The sequence below is a fragment of the Leptosomus discolor genome, chromosome 3, assembly GCF_034619465.1.
Source record: "Leptosomus discolor isolate bLepDis1 chromosome 3, bLepDis1.hap2, whole genome shotgun sequence".
Classification (NCBI taxonomy): Eukaryota; Metazoa; Chordata; class Aves; order Leptosomiformes; family Leptosomidae; genus Leptosomus; species Leptosomus discolor.
Genome location: NC_141393.1, coordinates 23164352 through 23180963, shown reverse-complemented (window position 1 = coordinate 23180963; position 16612 = coordinate 23164352).

Sequence of the window (16612 nt, the reverse complement as noted above, 5' to 3'; positions counted from 1 at the left end):
TTTCAAACTTTTTTCAGTTCAGCAAACAGTTTATTCCCCCCTCTGTCCTTCAAATAAAGTTTTCTTTGGCAATCCCTGTCAGGATAAATTCAATAACTGTTTAACTCCGAAGGATCCCTGAGGAGGAAGCCGAGTGTCAAATGCTACAATTATTCACATTTTGGTGAGAGGAATCAGACTTCTCAGGAATCATTTCAAACAAAGCGGTAACAGTTTATTCCTGCTGGGTGGAAGGAGGAAGTGTACTGGAGGGAACCCGACAGCCTCCTGAGCACCATCAGGAAGCATAAAATGGATGGGCAAGGAGAGAAAGAGAGAGGCTTTAACGAAGAAAAATGTCTCATTTCCTCCCTCAAACTAATTGGAAAAATATGTTAGTGGTTGTGGCAATGGTAATTTCTCAAGGTGGTAATAGCTGCAGCCTGTCCTGGAGTGGGACTGGCCAAAGGTTGGACCTCTACCGAGCATGGGTGTGATTAGTCCAAATGATGGCAGCTTTGCTTACAATATAAATGTACACACACACACACATAGATATTTAAACATATCTATATACAGATATGTAAGAATTTTTTTTTCCACTCAGGATCTACGCCTCACTCTAGCGATTCTTGACTATGCATACATTTGCAGAATAAGAATGATAAAATGTTGCAGAAAACTTTTTCTTTCTTTATCTTTTTTTTTTTTTTTTTTTTTTTTTTTTTTTTTTTTAACAGTGCTTTAATTCACTGCCTGTTCTCTGTTCTCGTATTGCTTGAGGGTATCTTTCTTCATGAAAATGTAGGGAGGCACGGAGGGAGAACAGAAGCGGTGTTACAATATTAATCACAATATTTTAGAATAAAAATGGAATTGCTCATAAATACTGATGCAAGTTCTGGACAAAAAACAGAAATCAAGGGATTTCCATTGATGCATCAACGCGTCATGCTCACATCACCCACCCTCTGTAATCTTACTGCGATGTTGATAAGCCCATTTACATTTCCCTTATGAGCAGGGCCAACCCAAAATCAGATGTGACTCACCTGGGCTGCTCTAGTTCCACTGCTTAGCTGAAATACTTTAATGGACTCTGTGCCAACAAAAATGCTTAGTGTAACTCCTCTCTGTCACAGCCTCTGCCTTTGAGATATCACCTTTCCCAGGCCAGGGGAGAGGCACAGGGCAAGAGTCAGCTTGTGATGGCTGGGACCGAAAGGGAGTTTCCTACCAACTGGAGAGTTTTCTGCTCATGGTTGTTTCATACACCCCTTTATGCTGCCTCAGTGTCTCAGGTCTCTTGCGCGGGATGGGAGAATTGGAGGGAGAGATTAAGGGATGCAGGGCACACACGTTCTTGACCACTGTGTTATGTGGGAAAAATAATTCTCAAATTCTTATATGGAATTTCTTATAAAAGCTTAGTTCAAAAATACTCAGTTCCACATGCCTTCAATTAGATTTTCTGTACAGATGATGAAAAAAGCCAAACGTACAGCTCAAATGCAATGCACAGGTTCTCTTCTGAATAAAGCGACTGGCACCTGCCTTTCAGCAATCAGATTCCAAATATTCAGCCACTCCAGAGGTACTGACTTGTATTTTGTCATAATTTTCTTGGGTCTTCAACGTCCTGAGATAGATAAATGGAACTCTATGTAGTTTTGTGTGTACAAATGTCTTTTAGGTGAAACCTTTTTTATGGGGATATAGAGTGAAACTATTAAATGAAAACATGAGTAGCGGGTTATGCCATATACCTAGGAATGTTAATATGAGGAGAGAATCTAAAATTACAGATCTGGAGGTTTAACCTGTGGAGGTTTACCAGAGGCAGCAGTGTACTGAAAATTCACAAATCACCTACCTGGATTCTTAGCATAGTTTTGCTTTTATTAAAGACAGAAAAGACATTTCAAGAAGAGATCAAACAGCAGCTCTCAGTTCCAAACTTCCCAAATGAACTCAGAAGCCAGCAACCTTTTAACACCTCTGAGCACAGCCCCTTTCTAAATTGAACATATGTGCAAGTTAGAGAATACCTTGCAACAGTGCATCACCTTCCACTTTCCTCATTCTTTTCTGGTAAATGTGAGCACATGAACATGAATTTGGAGCATGCAAATACACAAAAAGATAATGAGTTCTTCATGTATCCGTGGAGAAGCCATATTGTATAGCATTGTATAAAGCAAATATGGAAGAAGACTCAGAAAGAAAGCATGGATAACTCAGCAGCTGAGGAATTAGCCAACTGAAACAAGAAGATTTTATTTCCAACCCCCAGTGGCTATTTTATGCCATCTAGAACAGATTTGGAGATTGAGGTAGAGCTCTCCTGGAGACCAATGATTGGGATATTGTCTTGGAAACGGCATGGGAACTGTGTTCAAACCTTTAATTGAAACCAGCAGAGCGTTGCCACCCATGGCTTCTACTTTGCATCTGAGTACCAGAGGTCAATATTTTGTAAGCCATTGGAACAATTTGTCTGGGCTGTGCTTATTTCAAGGGCAAACTTGAGAACTGGCTCTAAACCAGATGAGATGTCTTAGTGGTCTAGTGTCTCCTCCCATCTGATATCTCTTTTCCCCTCTTTCTCTAAATGGATTATGTCCTTTCTGCTCTTGGTTTTGCATATAAATCACACAGCTGTGTATTTTATATTTGCTCAGGTATGATGCCATTGGTTCCTATGCCTTGCATTCCCTAGGACTCACTAGCCAGGTCTTTGCTTCTACACATGATAGCAATGAGATTGATGCGCTGTGACCCTGGTTCAGCCAGCCAGCATCCAGCCAGTTTGCGTCTGGTGTGGAAAAGCTTTTATGGATGTTTGTGAGAGTTTGACCTCTACACATTCTTGGACAAGCTGTACAGTTCTCTTTGCAGGCTGCACAATTACTCTGCTCACTGAAGCAGCTTTCTGGATGGTAAATGCAATGATTAAGATTGACAGACAGATGGAGAGACATCATTGAGAGGATCAGAGGTATTTGCCTTCACAATTCCTTCTTCCTTTTTCTTTGTGTTACATGGTGAATCACCTGCCTGAACCATGGTCTCTCACAGAGACCTCACTTCTGCTCTTTGCATGTGCTAATCCGCTTGTTTAATGCAATGACTCTGTTAGCCTGAAAACACTCTTTCTATAAAGAAGAATATACAAAAAAAAAAAAAGTTAGGGCAGATTAGAGAGGAGAGGGTACACCAGTTTGTTTGGGGTTTTGTATCCCTTAGGCCCATTTTTCAAAGTTACTTGATCTCTTGATTGCAGATTTCAATGTTAATTCTACTAGAGATTTGCTACAAGCCCAGGTTTCCTGGGCAGACTCCACTCTGGGAGATTCTGTCCTGGTGTGCTGTATGACACATGCTAATGGCCTTGCTTGCTACAGGCACTGTGCATGCGCAGAATGACTCTGCTTCTGTTTAAGGGCAAAGTTTGGAGAGTGGGAAGTATGGGGAATGGCCACTATTCCAGCATAGATGACATTTGGTGTTGATTTAATTTTCTCTTCCCTACTACACAGCAGAACAGTGGAAAATACCAAGACTTTCCCTGAGGTGGATGTCATGCTGATATAGATGAAACATAACATATAAATTTAAGCAATAAAAATAAAAGTATATGTCTTTTAACTCTAATCTCAGATAGTACTTGTTCTGAGAAAATAAAAGGGAGGATACTGATTATGGGAGGGAAGAGGGTTGTTTTATTTATGCTGACACTAACCTAAGTTAGGTTGGATAAAATATGGCAATTTGTTTCTCAGATTACTCACCTTTTTGCATTTCATTCGTTGCTCAATTAAAATCCAGTACATCTAGAAGTTGCTTCTGTCTTGCACTAAACTGAATTAAAATGTGGCTGGTGAGACATCAATGCGTTGCTTAGCTGGCTGTGAAAAGTAGCAAAGGCTCTGAGATCCTGTCAGTGTTTAAGAGGGCAAAGTGCTAAAAGAAAAATCAGTCAAATTCTCAGATTTGTTATGACCCGTAAGCTGCCTGCCAGAAATGAAATGCCCAGTGGAAGTCAGCAGAGTATGTTTGTGTGTGTGTGTGTGCGTGTGTGGAGGAAGGAAAGCAGAAATTTAAATTCCAGTCATAAATTCCCCTCTGTTGCCAGGTGCAGGGTGAGAGGTGGAAAAGACAATCCTATATGCAAGGTAGAATCTGCTTTCTACTTTAACATTGAACAAAGTTTTTCTTAGTTTTTTCTTTTCAAAGTTTTTCAGTGTTTCAGGGTGAGTTGTAGTAAGAACATCACAACTTGATCTGTAGGTTTTAATGTTGATCCTCCTTTATTCCTTCAGAGATGCAAAAGGCATCCCCTTATATGTGGAGTCCCTCATCAAAACTCTCAACACAGTGCACAGAGAGGGAGTAAGTTGTCCTCTCAGAAGCACCTACTCACTGCAGAGGTGGAGGTCAGGGCCTTGGCTGCAGCCCTCCAACATGTCCTTTCTGCATAGCTGGAGCAGCCACGCACCCCCATGAACAGGCAAAGATGAAGCTCATGGATTATGTATGTCTTTGAGTGGCCCTAGCAGACACCGTCCTGCACACAGGGGTTATTGCATGACCACAGCTGGGAACTGAAAAGCGAAGACCTGCACAGCACTGAAATCCGGTCCCAGTATCAGACCGCTCATGTTCATTGCTCCTGGTCAGCCATATGTAGGTTACAACTAAGTGTTATGCAGAGAGTGCGTATAGAATATCTTCACTAGGGAACATGTGTTTTTCATACCCTCTTATTCTCTGTCCAGAGTTTCCTACAGCAACGGGAGGGATACGAGATCCTACTGATAGAGCAGCTCTGCATTCAGCAAATTAAATACTTCCCCTGGCCCCTGTATAATTATCTCTATCTTGAGTCCTGGCCAGCATGACTCATCTTCATTTCACTAAGGGGACAGGCTGGAACTAGGAATGGCAGAATTCATTTATCACATTTTAATAGAGAGGCATCTCAGGAAGGGAGGGACTAATGAGATACTTCTAAAGAAATTAGCCAGCTTCTATTACAGGGTTGTCTCCTGTGAGGCGGCTGCAGCAATGATAGATGGCGTAGGGCATGGGCCCGTGCTCCGTCCCTGCCTTTTCCCTCCTCCCTCTGGGGGCTGCCCTCCAGTACACCATCTCTCCTGATTATTTCCCTGTTGCTGGAGTGCAGAGCCCTTCATGTGCAATGCTGATGTCCAGCTCACATATCTTTTTGAGCTCAGGGTGTAAAGCCACTGAGGTGTGCGGCACATCTTAAGCAATGAAGAGACTGGTAAGATATCTCCCACCCCTTGGGGCATACGTAGAAGAGCTGGGTTTTGCTGTTTCCTGCCTGATTTCTAGAAGCGAGCCCAGGAGTCCCAGCAGTTCTGCTGACTCAACATTTACTCAGGATCCATTTGCAATTTCTCAAAGGTCATTATTGAAGATTTGGTTCAGCAAGGCACTTAGAAAAGTAAGATTCCCCCTCCCCCCCTCCTCCATCCAGGGAAGCATGTGAGAACATGCTTATCTTAAATAGCTGATTAAGGCTTGTTGCCTTTGAAAGTACAAGTTCTGTATTGAATCAGGTCACAAGACTGAATAGTCTCGTACCACTTCATTTATGTACATTCAGATATTTTCACCTAGAAAGGTTCTTTGTCTTTTTGCTTGCACATATTTGTCTCCAAACATTTTCTGAACTTTGCTTCAAATGGAAAAATGGAACTGAGAAAAAATTTCTTGTAATCATTGAAAACAATAAATTCAGCTCAGGTTTCAGGTGTGGCACTCGAGTCTGCTGCAGAAATTCCTAAAATAAACAGTCAAAACAATCCTCAGTTGTGCTGCAGAGTGCTTACCTAAATAAATGCCAGACTTTCTCTTCAGTTTCAACATATATCTCCTACATACTCACCTTGTATCATATGTGTTACAGCATCACAGCTTGCACTCTTTCCTATGCCACAAGGCATCATATAGAGCTCTGCAGTGGTTAAAGTGAACGGATTTTTGTGTCTATAGACAGAGTAAACAACTGGTGACAAAATGGCCTAATCATCTTTAAAGTCATTAGCTTTAACTCTCTATCAATCATTCCATATTGCTGGGCTAATAATCCCTAATTATGAGCTGCTCCTGGTGTTAGTGCTACTAACTGTTTTCCATTTAAATGCAGATGTTCCCTGACCTTCTGCTTCCTGAGGAAAGGAGTTAACTCCTTCTTCTCAAAGTCAAAGGAAGGGGTCAACCTGTCCTTGTGGCATCATGGGGCCATTTTCAAGGCACCGAGGGACATCATGTTCCCCCGGGAAGAGCGGGTGTTTCAACAAGACTGGACAATTCTCTGGGCAAGTCGGGCAGAGCACCATTCCTAGAGTTACTTAGTATTGCAGACACATCACTGTTAGTGCAGTGTTAATTGTGGTGGTATTGCGGTAACTGGTTGGCTGTCTTTCAATGCAAGTCAATTGCTGAGTGGTCAGCATGCAGTGGTTCATTGTGGTGGAGTGAAGCATCTCCTGCCAGAGGTCTTGAAGTAGCTGTGACTGAGCTTGTGTTTTAAATGTAATTGGGTGTTTCTTACATATAGATCTTGGTACAGTGAGGCTTGCTAACATACATGGTTTGATCCACCTCGACCCACAGCTTGTCTCAGACCTGATGGGGGAGCTAATCACTTGCAACAGACAAGTTAGAGGAGCAGCAGTTTCTCCCCATTGTCAGAGATAGTACTGTACAGCATCCTCTGCTCCCTATCACTGGGCTCGTGATCCAGCCTGTGCACGAAGGGTGGGCATTAGTGGGTGTTTGATGGGTCAATTGACTGTGTCAACTCTGCAGGAGCCAGTGGAGGCCAGTAAGCAGCAACGCTGCCCTTGTACAGCCCTGCTGTGGGGATTACCAGCCCTGGTCATAGCTGCCTCTCTACACACCACCAACAGCGTGTTTAAGATTATCAGGTTTGTATCCTAATTCTCTGTCAGAGTTGTCTCATTCCTACATTATCCTGGCTAGCTATATGTTGATCATAGCTCATAGTCTTCTCTCATCCCCAAAGAGGATTTTCTTAATTATTTTGAAACATATATATACATATATATGCATTTGGTTTTGTACATCCCACGAATGAGAAAGTGACTATCTCAGGTTGATTTGAGTGTTTTGTTTTGATTTTGTATTTTTCTTTTAAAAGTACATAAAAATATATTAATTCCAAAGAGCATACTTTTCCCTCTGGAGATGCTGAAAGAAATGGGGCATTCTTATGATATAAAAATGTGCTGCCTCCTTTCTCTTCAAAATGAAATACTTTTGAAATCAACATTTTTTATCAAGGAAAAGATATCATGGAAAAGTATTTCATGCTAATGCTTTATGACAAGGTAAAAGGAAGAAGTGGAAAGGTAGTCCAGTTGCCACAGCCACTTCACAGAGTAGGATACCTTGTCATTGAGCTGCTGGCTATGGCCATGCCTTACTATGATATATAGTTACCTCTTTAATGGGAATAGTACTGGGAATGTATGACACACTACATGTGTTTCACCGGTAAATTTTGTGACAATGAGACCTGCAGTTACCATGTTCCACATTCATTGCTGCTGTGGTAATGGTGGGGTTTCTGCTTTCATGAACATTGAGTTTGAACACAGAAGGCTATGTTTGGTCCAATGCTAGAAATCTGAATTTCAGACACCATTATATATGTGTGGGTTTGTGTATACATTTGTGTAGAATTTATATTATTGTCTTCTGTGCAAGCTGAGCCTCAGAATATCTTCACTCCTTCAGAAGCTTTGTTCCTAGAAAAGAAATCTTTAGAGAGTGCATACAAAATCAGTTTATAAAGAGATCATTTGGGTGAATTATAGGTGAATGGAAACTAGTGATTATAGAGAGGTATCCTGGTTTGGGCAAAAAAAGAACTGATTCTGTTCAGTGAATTTGCTTTTCAGTTAAGTCTCTTCTCAGTAACTGCAGTTTCTGAAATCAACAGCATGTTTTTTCCAGACAATGACTGCTTCTAGTAGTGACAGCACTTGGTGTTTATAGTTAATACCAAGGAACTCTGTGCAGAAAGGCTCTTGCTTATACTTGCTCCTATAGCAACCAAGGTCACTGCTAAATCTTGTGCCCTATGTTGGACATAAGTGAAAAGGGTCGCAAGCACAAAAAAGGTCGCACCTGCAGGGAGGAGCAAACAGGACAGATAACCCAAACCTGACCAACAGAGTATTCTGTCCCATATACATCTTATTCAGTATAAAGCTGAGGGATCACGAGGGTTGAGCTCTCTTCTTTGATGGCCGACTCTGTCCGTTTCTCTGTCTTCGATCCCAACCTGTGCATTCCTGAATCAAGTTCTCGGATCCAGCTCCTGCATCTGGTTCCTGTCTGCTGCCGAGTCCAGTCTGCTGCTGGACTTCTCAGTGCAAGCCCTGCAGCGGCAGGTCACATATTGCCATGGGGGTGGGGGGGAGTTGAGTTCGGTATTGGTTTTGCATTGATTTTGTATATATTTGTAATATTTCATTTTTCTCTTATTAGTATTATCTTTTCTTTTTATTGTTACTGTTTCATTAAGACTGGTTTAGTTTTCTTTACCAAATCCATAAGTCGCTGTCCCTTCTGGGAGGGGAGAGGAGTTAATAGAGTGTGCCTGTCTTTCGTTAGTGGCCGGCCCAGCCTCAAACATTGACAGAAGGTCTCCAGTAAACTCAATTTTGTTTTATTTGCATGTATGTTCATCTTGCAATGCTTCTAAAGCAGGAGAATTGAAAATAATTTTAAACAGATAACTTCTTGAGGACAATTATTTGACTTTTCACATTGTTTTAATAAACAAATGAGAAAACTTTCGGTAGAGGAGACTTTTTTTTTCTTTGTGGTCATTTGCAAGCTCTGGACTCAACACACAGATATATTAGCCTCTATTTAGTGGTAATTTGGAGTGTAGGATTGGGTGGGTTCATGAAAGAAATAAATTTCTTCACTCTGTTATCTAGCCTTTGAAAAAGTAATTGAATATACCTGATTTTTTATACTTCTTTCTGAAAGTGATTCCATCAGTAAATTTATTTTATTTCTTTGCAATTTTTTTCTTCATCAGTTTAATTTCTGTTATATCAATCTTGTGAATAATAAGGAAGTAGCACACCTCTGGAAAAATCATCATGTTCCTCAATTAGTACCATTTAAAGAGGGAAAGAAGGGTTTCCAACTTCACCATTTATCTTTAATTCAAAAATCAATGAAATCCATTCAAAATAATGAGTTACTGTAAAAACCTGCAGATGAGTAGATAAAACATTACAAAACTCTGATGCTTTGCAAGATGTTCACATGTTTAGATACTCTTACATTCATAATATTTTTACAAGGGTTTTTTTCAGTTCCTTTTCATTGGTAGATCAGAAACCATGATGTGTGTTGTATTTACATTAGTGAGGTGAAAATTTCATGATACCATGTTTATTTTTTTAAAAAAAACTTCTGATACTTACTATCTCCAAACAGACTGGAAGACTCCTAAGATTTTTTGTTGTTGTTTGGGGATAAATAAACAGATTGTAAAAAAAAAAAATCAGTCAATTAAAATAACTTGCAGACAGCTTTTAACCATTTTTTTCAAAACTTGAAGAAGGGTTTGGGTCAGTTTCTGTATAATCTGGGTTTATATATAAAGTAACTTATTTTATCCAGTTCTCCTTATGGAGTGTACAAGAACAGTAACTTTCTTTCATAATGGGAATCTTTTATCTAAAATCCCATGTACACTGTTACTTTGGTGTAACACTTCATTTTGACTGAGATGTTGTATATATCTCTGTCAGATGAAGTTTTTGCACACCTGAATGCAGCCAGTATCTCAGGTAGTTTGACATTGAACTAGAACATGGAGGGCACAATGCTGTTGAAAGTGGTATAAAACCCATGTTAAACAGAAAAACAAACCTGCTTAATGATGCAAAAATGAAGGCCAAAATAGTCTCTACCTTAAGAAGATTCAATACCTTCCACTCAATAAATGGATTTGAGAAAATTCAACTTTTGCATGAAAGCACCTGAGAAGCCAATTAGGCTTAAAAGCCCATCTTCTTAGCTATCAAGCCTTGATTGCTTGCAGCGCTACACAATATGTGGAGTCCCACTGAAATTCATGGAATCATTTCCAGTATCTTCAGTGGAATATTCAAGCACTGCTTAGAGACTAAAGAACTGCTTGAGAAAATTCTAGCTTCTCTGGTTTAATTTTTAAAAGATGTAGTTCTCATGAGTTTTGCTAAGACATTAAAGGTTTAAAAAATTCTCCCTAGACAAATTAAATGCTTGTAAGTAATATTTATTCTTGGAATGCAGCAATTGTTCCTGAAATTACTTTGATGAATATTGAATTGTATCTATTTTTACTTAATTGTTCAAAGCTTTTACATCCCTGTTCAATATTTATTCTTCCTCTAGAGGTCTTTTGACATATGGAGATTTTTTATGTCACACCATGGCAAAAGGTAGAACAATGTAATTGTTACATAGGATGTAAGTTTGTATACTGACATACTCAGCAGAGAGCACACCCACACTTTCACACTAGTTGGTCTTGAACAGTAATTATTTCTTTCCTCATTATCCCTTTCTCTATTAGAGAAAGAAGAGAAACATTACAGGGAGGTTGGCAAGGGTGAAAATAAAAAATCTGTTGTTCAATAACACTTGCTATTTCCACCTAGAAAAACATTTGCTGATTTTTTTTTTGGGGGGGGGGGTGGGGTGGGAGTGGGAGGGGAAATTTATATTCAATAAAAAAGTCTAGCCTATCTGGCTTCCTCATCTGGAGCCTGAGCTTTAATTGTCTTCCATTCTGAGGCAAAATCACCACCCAGACTGGCTTGAGGTATTGGGCTTCCTGGCTCCCTGCTGTAGAGCTGAACATGGAAAATCTCTGACTTCCTGACTCTGGTCTGTCTCTGGATGCAGGTCCCAGAGTTTGTGCCCGTGTGATTCTCAGTCTGTTCCCTAGGTCCAGCAGTGTTGGAACCTGGAAAGGGAGGTTAACTAAGACTGTGCTCCAGTGAGTGTCTGGGACCTCATGGAAAATTGGAGCACTGAATGTTTTGATTATTGCAGACCATCACTTATGGACTTTACTTCTCATTGTCTTGTTCTGGAAGCTACAACATTCATTCTGAAATTGGATAAAGTATTTTTACAAGTTCACAGCTTCCCAAAGAATGGGACTTCTTACTTTCAGTTACCTCCAGTCCTTATCATATCCTATTCATCTTAATATGTATGCTGACATTATGATGTTTTGAACAGGCGGCAGCACTAATCTGCTGTTCCTAGGATCATTCTGAGCTCTTGAAGCACACGGTTTCAATATCTGACACCAGTCAGTATTCAGTAAAACTGCTAGGTGTTACTACCTGTTGCAGGACAGGTCCTTGATTTTGATGGGGTAACAATAAAGTATCTTAATGAATAGGTTGTGCCCCTCATGCTTTTGCCAGTTACTTCAGTTGGAAGTTTCCTCAGCAGTTCCCCCAATTCTGATGATTTGTTGTTTAATTTATCAGTTCGATAGTATATTTTCTCTTCTAACATATCAGCTGTTAACAGCGTCTTTCTTTGTTGTGAAAGGAAAGGGTCTGAAATAAACGTCTCCCTGATGCCTTTGCTGATGAAGACTAAAGACATTTTTTTCTGTAATGTCTTTATTTTCTGTGAATTATCCCTCTGTTTCTGGGAGTTCACAATTCTGTGCTTCTTGAAAGATTGAATAATATGAACAGAACAATACTGTTGTTTGTTTGCCTTCCTGTTTAGTTCCTTTTAATTTCCCTTTGCCCTTCATATCAGTCTTCCATGCATAAGTCTACCCCTTGGTAAACACACTAGTGCATTTGTAGTGCAGGCTGCCTTTCAAAGTACAGAAAAAATAAGCAATGGAAAAAAATAAATAACAAAATTTGGTTCTCTCTGCTTGCATTTATGTGGGATTGTAAACATCTTTTAATAATTAGGAGAATGAGCTCTCCAGCCATCTTCAGTTCTTACATAGATATATTTATATAAAGTCTTTGGTGATTCTCTTGCAAAGGAAGATTTTTTTTTTTGGCCTTGTGCTGGCATATAGTCAGGAAAAGTGTCAGGCTAGATGTAATGTGAATAATGAGAATAAGCTGAGGAATATATACGATTGCAAGAACAAAGCCCAGAAAGTTGGGGGGAGCCAGCTTTTACCCTCTGCCTTCACCAGGATAAATAAGGAGAGCTCAGAGCAGGAAGACACAAATACAAGGTATCAAAATCATTAATAATGCAGTTGCCATACGATATATTACTTGTAAATTCCATTTAAAGGGCATGTCACACCATTTAGTACAATCCATTAATCAATAGCTTACAGAGAAAGAAACCATCTATCTTGGTCTTTTCCTCAAATCTAAACTTTTAAACAAGGAGAGGTTTGTTCAAGTTCAGTATTAACTGTTCCAAAACAGGGGAGCTTGATCATCCAAAAAAGAGTAAAGGTGGTTATTTACTTTCAGCACGGGTTGATTTCAGTATGAAATGAATCATCTGATTTACCTCTTCCCTGCTTACGCCATAAATATGTTATGGATCTCTGTTAAATTACAATAATCTTTTCCCCCAGAAAATGAAATTAAAATATAAATCAAAGATACTTGTTAATGGTGAGCAATGTTAAATGGTTATCTTGGAAACATACTGTAACAGTCATCAGGGTAAAATGGTCTGACAGTCCATTTAGCCTCCATCAGACCCTAATGATAATTCTATTAGAGACTGGAATAAATTTCTCACAATGCACCTAATAGAAGATAATTTTTCCTGACCTAACTGGCCAAGTATAAGTACTACAGTAGTCACTGACTTGAAGTGGATCTGCCATAATCTTTACGTTTTTGGAGTTTCTACTAGCATTGCATGCTGGTATATGAACTTGATTGTCTTTATGCCTGTTTGTGAACCCCTGAGAAGGTGATCCACAGAAAGTAATAGACTGACTTCAAACAACCTGCCAGAGCTGCAGATTTGCGGGAGTCATGCCTGAGGCACAGTGGCACCATGAGGCACAAGTGCTGTGAGCAGCCACATGGACAGACTGCTGTTCAAGACAGAGCTCTTGCCTCATTCTTGAGATGGTAAAAGACAAACACTTCTGTCCTCGCCTCGGCTGGTTGTGGGATGCTGTGGACATGGCGACTTTGTGACTTAGTCCCTCTGGTGGCTCTTAATCTTGAGAAGCACCATTTCTTCTCTTTCATTTTGTATACTGTGGTCCTGTATACATTCATGAGTCTGATGTGAGAAGACAGCTGAACCAGGAGAAGAGTTACATTAGCATTTGATGAACATGAGCCTTCACCTGAAACCCAGAGTTGGGATTTCACATAGCTAATGTAACAGGACCATATTTACAAGTGATCCACCTTGTTCTTTCTGCTCCTCCACATACTTCTGATTGCAGGATCAGTCAGGGCAGAGAAAGATCAGGTCTGTTTGCTACTGCTGGTATGGATGTAGTCACAGTGACTGAAGCCCATCCCAAAAAGGACATATCTCCGAATCCCTGATAAGGATCCCACTGATCTTCTCTCCCAAATATCTCTGAAGTGAACATGAAGTTAGGAGTCTGAAGAAAGAAGGAATGGCCTGACTACTTAGCTGGATCCTGGATTTCAGTCTGGGAGCAGACTGAGATATAGGTACATGCTACCATTTACTACTTCCACCTTTCACGAGGAAAAGGTTTGCATTTCAGTGATTCTATGTCTTTTCTTTCATCTGCTTTGAATCCTCTTCTAAACCAAGAGAAGAGTGGGCTGAGTCAGAGAAGATCAAGGGTTTGCTCCTTTGCTCTTGCCCTCTCCCACTTCACTGATTGACTCCTCCTGGCATTTTATTGAGAAAGCTGCATAGTGTCTGAACTCCTTATTGATTAAAAAGAGGAAAAAAAAGAAAAGAAAGAATCCATACAGTGAGGTCTATGTATAGATACCACTGTGCATCAGCACAGGGAATACAATTAACCTTAGAGAGCAGTAGCAGTAAAAAGGAACAGAACAAACTGAAATAATAAAGCTGGCTCTGCACTCTACCATGGTGTCATGGACAGATTGTGCTGGAAAGCATCAGCACTGCGGTGCTTTGGGGTGAGGGGGGTTAATTATCTCTCTGTGAAACATTCATTACAGCACCTGGAACTACATGGAACTCACTGGGCTGCAAGTTCGTTGAGAGGTTCATGATCCTTTGGAGTAAACCCAGAGTCATTCTGGCATGAAACCTTTTCACTTTGCTCCCTGCTCATCCAGAGCTCTGCCTCCTACATGCTGCACTGGTGATGTTTTTTCTCGGCTTATTACTGTGATTTTGGCTTGGACTGTCATTGGCTGTGTTTATGCAATATGTAGCACAATGGGGCCCTGATACTTACATGGAGCCCCTGGGTGGGAGTGTGATACAAATAATAATGCTCCTGAGCAGACAGGACGTTTTGGCTGTGCTGTCTTTCAGATAGTGTCATTTGTTCACACCCTTCGCTGACTGGCCATATTGCAGCGTGATTATAAGCTCCTTCTTCTAACCTTTGAACTCTGTCTTGCTTTTGCTCTTTCACCCCATCTTAGCTCTTAGTAGTTCGCGTTGCTCCATAAGTCTGGCTTAATTGTCTGTTTTTTTAAACACAAATACTCTCTGAACTCTCATTTGCCCACCTACTCTTTCACAGAGCTGTTCAAGCAGTCAGTGGAGACTGCTGTTAGAGCCTTCTTTCAGTTTCCTGTTCACTGTGATGCCTACAGGAAATCTTGTATACAAAGATGGGCAGGGAACTGGTCAATATATACATAAAAGATCTTAAAAACAGTCTGGCATTGTACAAGTGGAACTTGAGCCATAGCTCTGGGGTATTTCTCACTTCTCCACCACTTCCTTTTCATCTGTGCAGTGCAAGGGGCTGCCTTCCTCTGCTGGATGCTCCAAGCGTGTGTGTAGCTGCACTGCAAAAAGGACCAGTATTCAAAACAACCTCCATCTTTGCTTTTTCAGGCTTTGTTTGGAGAAGATTTGAAACCTTTCCTAAATTATGTAGCAGACAGATTGGCTGGTGAACACAAGAATTCATGTCTTTTCAGCACGGATTACGTGATAAGCTCCGTTAGGGCAGTCTCTGAAGGCTGGGAGACATAGCTTTGTATTCTTTGAGGTGGAGGACAAAATTAAATTTATTTCTTCCACCTGATGGTATTATTAAAAAAAAAAAAGGCACAAACCAGGATTTCTTTATTTAAAATAAACGCACTACAACCTGGAATTTGTGATCTAGTCAGCTCCCCCTCAGAAAGTCAACTAGATCAGGGTTGCTTGAGGAGGAAGGGCAAAAGAAATATCCCATATGTAAATCTTCCCAAAACCACCTGGGATTTAGTGACAAATCCATTCAGCTGAGTGGCATAAAGCTTGCAATACTTGGGAAGCCCCACCGTTTAATTCAGAGGCACCCAAGGAATTTGTGTTCTTCCAAAGTTAAGTCCCAACTGGCTGGGTATTTTGAGAAGCATGTCTGAATTTAAACGTCTAAATCCCAGCTAATCTTCTCTCTCTGCATGTGAGGTCCCTGCACTTCCCCCCTGAAGTCAAGAGAGAGAAAATCAAGACACAACAGGGAGAGGACTGGCAACTGCGTCAGGACAGAGATGAGATCTGCTGTGTCAGTGGGATCTAGATTAGACAGGGCTTAAGGTTGTAATTTCTGAGGACAGAGATGATGGGATTTTCTCAAAGGGTCAGGGAGACCATATAAAAAATTAGGTGTGAGAGATTTTGTGTAGGAAGAGACTAAGGATTAACAGTAAGTGAGCAAACAGTAGGAAGGAATAGAAAACATGGTCAGATGAGAGATGAGGTACAGAAAGGGTCAGAATTGAGCTGTGACTTGAAGGTAGAAGGAAAAGAGGAAAACCAATAAATATGGAGAAAGACATTCACTGTCAGCATTCCAAGGGGATTGCTTAATATCAAAGGCCATGTTGTCTGCCGTTGCCTTGTAAATAAGGCCAGTAATCCAGGCTGAGATTTCAGACACTGGTCCGCATAAGGGAAAATAACCTTATGAGCAACAGTGAACAGCTTCAGAAAAGTCACTGTGGACACTGCTGCAAGTTCCGGGGGTGTAGGAGAAATGTTTGAAAGGATTAATCCATAAAGCTGGAAAGACAAATGCGATGGGAAACTGAGAGGGATGGAGGAAAATGTGCTGAGGGAAAGAGACAAGATCTGTTCCTCCCCATTTTCTGGAGCATCCAGGAAAATGTGAATGTAGCTCTGTGACATCTGCCCGCAGAGCTGAGGAGCAGCCTCAGGATATGCTGTAAGTACACAGCTCTGGTCTTTGTTGGATCTCCTGATGGCATGCCACCATGGCTGTGAAAAAGACTCAGTGAAGCCACAAACTTGAGCTTGTATTTAATTTGTTCTTTTCTTGTGTGAAAACTGCAAAGTCTGATCCTCACTGCAATTTGGCTTCATAATGGTGAAAGTAAATTGGATCTCAATTTGGTTTTCTCCAGCCTTTTATCCAAGCTAGTCCTGTACACAACCCAGAAAA